We start from the raw sequence: 5,902 nt of genomic DNA, 5'->3' as shown, positions 1-5,902 counted from the left end.
TCTATAGGCATGTTTATTAACTGTTTAGAAAATGAAATTACTAGGAATTTAACATGTCTAATATACTTTTGCACTTGATTCAAAATAGAAAAGATAACATTATAATTATTAGGCATATATTTAGTACAGGATAAAAGTACAGCACTTAATATTAACTAATGTATTACTTAATGCATAAGGATTCAGAGTTGCAATTATTACTTTCAAGTTCCAGGTTTGTAATACTTTACATGTTATCTCTCCATGAGAGCAAGCCATAATGCCAATTGTGTTAAGGTTTTACTTACAGTATCCTGGTATCATGGCTCCACTTAGCATGTTCTTCATGCAGTGAGCAAGTCCCAGCATCATTGATCCTAGAGAGAATTTCCAGTATTCTACTGGCCTGATGCGTAGTGCTCTCTGGCACTATGGAACAGTGCCAGTCTGGAGGCGATATCCATTGTACACTTGGCAGTACCAGGTTATCATTGGTTGCTGCAAGAGCTTGAAACTGCAACGTAGTTTCCATTGACTTCAGGAGCAGAAACAGAGGCTGATATAACAAATATTTTTAATTAAGGGGTCAGTGACCAGCCTAACCAATAACTCACATGGAGAGACAACCTGTAACGTATTCAAGGCCTGGTTCAAATGCACAAAAGATTTTGACAATGTTAAAGTTTTTTCTTTGTTTTTATATATATTTTTAACAATTTAATGCAACACATCATATATCAAATGACTGTTTACTTATATAATTTTACCATGAAGATAATAGTAGGTATTTTACTTTAGTAATAGAGGGAAAAAACTATTTTTCATTGTTAAAATGAAAACAGAAGATTCCTAATAGAATCAAGATATATTTCTATCACCACTTACTTAAATATGCACCTTGCAGTGGCCTTCAGACAGGTTTTATTACCATGAAGTTATTTTTTGCAGCCAATACTAATGCAAGTTTTTGTTTAACAATGACTTCTAGAACTAGAATTATTTAAATTTTTCAGTTTGGAAGATGTTTTACAAACTTTCTATAATTGACTATAACCACATTGACTAGTTACCTTACATTTAAATAAATTTAGTAAATTATAATTACTAACCAAAGAAACTTACTTTATTTATTTAAGAGAGCATATCTACAATCTCTTTTAGCTTAATTTTATTAATGTGAACTTAAATTTTTATTACTTTAAAGATTTTGTATATATGTTAATTTAGTTTATAAGTTAACTATGGGAGATTACACTTAAGCTAAATAAAATTGAAACCATTATAGTTTATGCAAGGAATGTTCTCTTTTTATTTTTACAGGAAGCTAAAACTTTTTTGTTGTTGTTTAAGTTATGAAAATGAGTAATTTTTAAAAGCATACTGATAACCAGGTTTCAAAACACATTACACAATTACTTAATTTGTTTAATCATAGTCCAGGAAAGATCTCTCCATAGTTTTTATGACCTCTTTATAACTTACTGAAATTTGTCAACAGAGCCACTTATTACCTTTATTTTTTTGGAAAGAAATTTTCTTCTGGAAGAAAATAAGGCTCACCTGATTTTGGAGAAGAAAAGAATTTATTCTCAATCTTGCAAGAAGGGGCACACAACCAGAAAACATGGCTGGCACCCTGAACAAAGAAAAATGACACAATTTATACCCTTAAGCCTAGCACACAACCTCTTCCTCTGTTTCTCCATAGATTGGATACTTCAGAAATTACAGCCTACCTGAGAAGATCTAACTTTCGTGTGCAAAAATTTGTGATTTACCTGCTTCTTCTATCACATTCCAACTCTTTTAGTTTTTAGTTTTTACCTTCTCCCCTTTGTCAAATAAGGACTGGAATTTAGTGCTGAATTTGAATTGACTTAGCTCTTTCTTGAGCATCTTTTTATTGTCTATAGGACTGGCTTAAGCAGGTTTCCTTTGTTGCCATTTAAGCTGGAAGTGGGCGACTGAGGCAGTAGCCTGCCAGGTTACATTAATCAATAATTTCTTCCTTTATGTGAAAACTAATCTAATCTTTGTTTTTTTCATTTTATGCCTGACAAAAGGTTTAAACTGGGAAATTACAGGGCAAACTGATTCTTAATTCCCTAGCCTAATAGATAGGTTTAATCTGCCACACCTAGTCTTGCCTTTAAAGCTCTTACAAAGAGGAGGCCCTTTCCCAATAGTTTCTATAATCAGACTTTTATATGACTTTTTCATCCCCCTTAGTCTAATTTGAGCTCCAAATATATTTATTCACATATTAACTGCATATTTAATTTTTAAAAATTTGAATTGAGTTCTTTTAAGAATTCTCACTTGTTAATTTGATACTATCATCCTGATGTATGAAGACATACACTGAGCAAATGGGCAGATACAAATATAGTTAGACACAGAAACATAACTTATTGATGTTACTTATAATTTGCATTATTTTATATACTGTTTAGCTTAATGTGGGGTCCAGAAATATATATTACTTATATAACTGCATATTTAACCTCAACAATTTGAGCAAATAGGCAGACATGAATAGTTTGACACAAAAACATAATTTCAGTTACTTAAAACTTCCATTTTTTACAAAATAAGTGTGACTGCAAAACATTTTAAAGACTCTTGAAAGTTTTCTTAATTTGCAGTATGACTGTGCAGTTTCACACTATGACCATGCAGTTTTACACAAGAATTTTGTTTCTTAACTAATGGCTTGTAACCAAAATGTTCCCAATGCTTTAGCACCATTTTTTTTGTTTCGGAACTTTATATTTTACTTTGAATTTAGCAAAATTTCAGATAAGCAACAAGATTAATTTTATGTATATTTACTTAGGCTATTTGAAGACTCAGGGAGACAGACTGGTTTCTGTCATGGATTGCCACTCTTAGGAACACTGATAGTAAAGGCAGGAGAGTTCCTTTTTTGTTTTTTTTTTTTTTTCCAGTCCTTGGAGATAATAAAACTCCAGTGATCATCTAAATGTAAGGGCTAAGAATTTCACCAGGCAGCAGTTTAGTTTACACTTGAATTCATGAGAGAAAGCAGGGTTACTAATACCAGGACAGGAGACAGGGATGTTACAGCCTTTTCTGGACTGTAGGGGCAGAAGCTATCATGAAATAACCATAGGCAAAGACAAGGGGTGAGGTCAGGCTTGAAGCAACCACAAACGAAGGAAAGGTTAGTTTAGAATTTATACTTACAATAATAGTTTCAGGCTAAATTTACTCAGTTATAATTTCAGTTATTATTTTTCTGGTATAAAGTGAATTCATTCACAATTCAGTACCATAACAAAAGATTCCAGTTGACCTTTTTCACTGTTTACCTTTACATCCAGACAAGCTTCACTAGAAAATCCGATTCATTTTCCTGTAACCAAGTTTTTTTAAAAATCCAGACCAATTTCCAGGACATTAGGACTCGAACCTATAAACAACCCTTCCTATTATAATCAAGCCTCCACTCCTTCAGTGGATATAAGACCAGTACCAGATTCTAACATGCAGTTAGACAAACCCAAAACACAAGGTTTTTTCCTAGTTTTTCTCCTTTTTCCAGACCTAGAGAAAATGGCTTCCCCCCAATTTTCTGGGGCTACTAGGGTTCTCTTGGGAGGTGATCAGCCTCCCCTTCCTAGCAATTAAAGCTAGGGCTTTCCAGGCTGTGCTCACCCGGGGAGTCTTACCTTCTTCCATGTTCAGAGTTCTTTTTCATTTCCAGAATCTTTATCTTCAGACCTTTCATTGCCCTTGATTTTTGTCGGGAAGATTCTGGTGGAGCCCACATCTTTTCTGGATTATATTTAATCCAGGGGTGCCCAGATTTGGGTTCACCAGAGTCCTCCCAGCTTCCTCAGGGATTTGGGAGGGGCAGCAAAATGCTACCATCTCTGGCCTTCGTTTGCAATTTCGAATGAGCCGCCAAAAATGTTGTAGAATTTGAGAGAGGTTCAATTATTTGCATATAGAGAGATCAAGACTCAGGAATTATTTTGAGAAGGAAAAATGGTTTATTGGTGGCTGGCCAGACTAGGGAGCTTCCTGTTCCAAACCCAAGTCTGGAACAAGACTTTCAAGTTTCTTTTATGCAGTGAGGAATGGTTAAATGATCCTTTTGTTTCAGTTCTCAATAGGCTTGAATTAGCATATATATCTTCCACATCTTAGGTAAGCTTTTAGCATGGACTTCATACATTCTAAATAAGTTTATAGCACATTTGGTTTGCATTTCCCCTGAATATTTAAAGTTTATGGACCTTGCATTGTTAAACTCTTTCCTGGGACTTCAGTCATTGCCATGGTCACCAAGGGCAGGACTACAGCCTCTTACTGTCTCACACCCACAAGTCACAGACAGCTTAGGTTATCTCTGAAAAGACAAAGAGCCTCCTACCCATAGCCCACATCAATATGACATTATGGAAAGACAAAACTATATGGAGAGTAAAATAATGAGTGGTTGCAAGGGGATGAGGTTGAAGGGGAGGATAGTTAATATGTATATTTGGAGCAGAGGAGATATTTTAAGAAAGTGCCACTGTTCTTTATGATGCCATAATGGTAGTTACAAGACATTATGCATTTGTCAAAACCCATAGACCTGTGCACTACAAAGAGTGAACTTTAATGGAAACTATGGACTTTAGTTAATAATAATGCATCAATATTGTTTAATTAATTGTAGCAAATATATCATAATAATACAAGATGTCAATAATAATAAACTCTGTGTGGGTTGCTGGGATGACAGAAGGCATATATGAAAACTGTACATTCAATGCAATTTTTTCATAAATCTAACAGCGCTCTTTAAAAACAGTTGGTTAAAATTGAAAATTATATTAAATATCTGTTAAGTAAATTTTTCTATTTTTGGCTCTCAAAAATAGTTTCCTTAAAGTAGCATTGTTGTAGAAATTGAGAGAGGTTCAATTATTTGCATATAGAAAGACCAAGACTCAGGAATAATTTTGGGAAGGAAGAAGATTTATTTTCAGTGGGCCAGACTTAGGAGCTTTCTGTTCCTCTGTTCCACCCCCCTCCCCTGAGCCTGGAAAAAGATTTTCAAGTTCCTTTTGTGTTGTATGAAAGGAGAGAAGGTTAGCACTCCCCTTGGCAAGGATGGAAGAGGCCCTCGGGCCTATACAACACGCATACGGTTAAGGCATTGCCACCTACTTCGCCGCATCTAATCACTGTTTTTTCCTTTGAGGGCAAAAGAGACCCATGGGAGTTATGGTCATGGCAGATGGGGTTAACTACCAGGTCAGATGGCCCCTCTTTGGAACTGGTGTTTATGTGTGATGAATCTGGACTCAGACGGGATCTCTCTTCATAAGACTTTCATGCTAATGTGCTGGAGTTGCAGTTAGTGTTGGGGTTTAAGATATATTTAGGGGATTTGAATCTCTGGACTGACAATGTGATAGCCAGGTCCTGAGCCTCAACAGACTCCAGCACCTACAATCTGATTTATTGGACTCACCACACTCAGCTAAGATGGAGTTGAAGAAGGACAACCACCACACCATGGAGCCTAGAGTGATTACAACTGAAAGTGGGAGGATTGCATCCAGCATCCATGTGGAATCTGAGCCTCCTCTTGACATAGAGGTACAATGGACACAACCAATCCAATGTCCACATAGAAAAGGTGGCATTGGATTGGGAAAAGTAGACATGGTGGCTGATGGGTATGCGGAAAGGCAGGAAGAGATGAGAGGTGGAGGCGTCTTTGGGACATGGAGCTGCCCTGGATGGTGCTTCAGGGGCAATCACCAGACATTGTAAATCTTCACAGGGCCCACTGGATGGAATGGGGGAGAGTATGGGCCATGATGTGGACCATTGACTATGAGGTGCAGAGGTGCCCAAAGATGTACTTACCAAATCCAATGGATGTGTCATGATGATGGGA

The 5,902-nt window shown here is 36.2% G+C and overlaps 1 non-coding gene across 1 annotated transcript; it reads left to right on the top strand.

Annotated features, from left to right (window-relative positions):
• Positions 1 to 5,062: 5,062 nt before the first annotated feature.
• On the top strand, positions 5,063 to 5,189 carry LOC111765637 (U6atac minor spliceosomal RNA). Its single transcript, XR_002797935.2, has one exon. It is a non-coding gene; the product is annotated as a U6atac minor spliceosomal RNA (small nuclear RNA).
• The last annotated feature ends 713 nt before the right edge of the window (positions 5,190 to 5,902 follow it).

The sequence above is a fragment of the Dasypus novemcinctus genome, chromosome X (assembly GCF_030445035.2).
Source record: "Dasypus novemcinctus isolate mDasNov1 chromosome X, mDasNov1.1.hap2, whole genome shotgun sequence".
Classification (NCBI taxonomy): domain Eukaryota; kingdom Metazoa; phylum Chordata; class Mammalia; order Cingulata; family Dasypodidae; genus Dasypus; species Dasypus novemcinctus.
The sequence above is the reverse complement of the archived record's forward strand: the minus strand, read 5'-3'. Positions and strand labels throughout refer to the sequence as shown.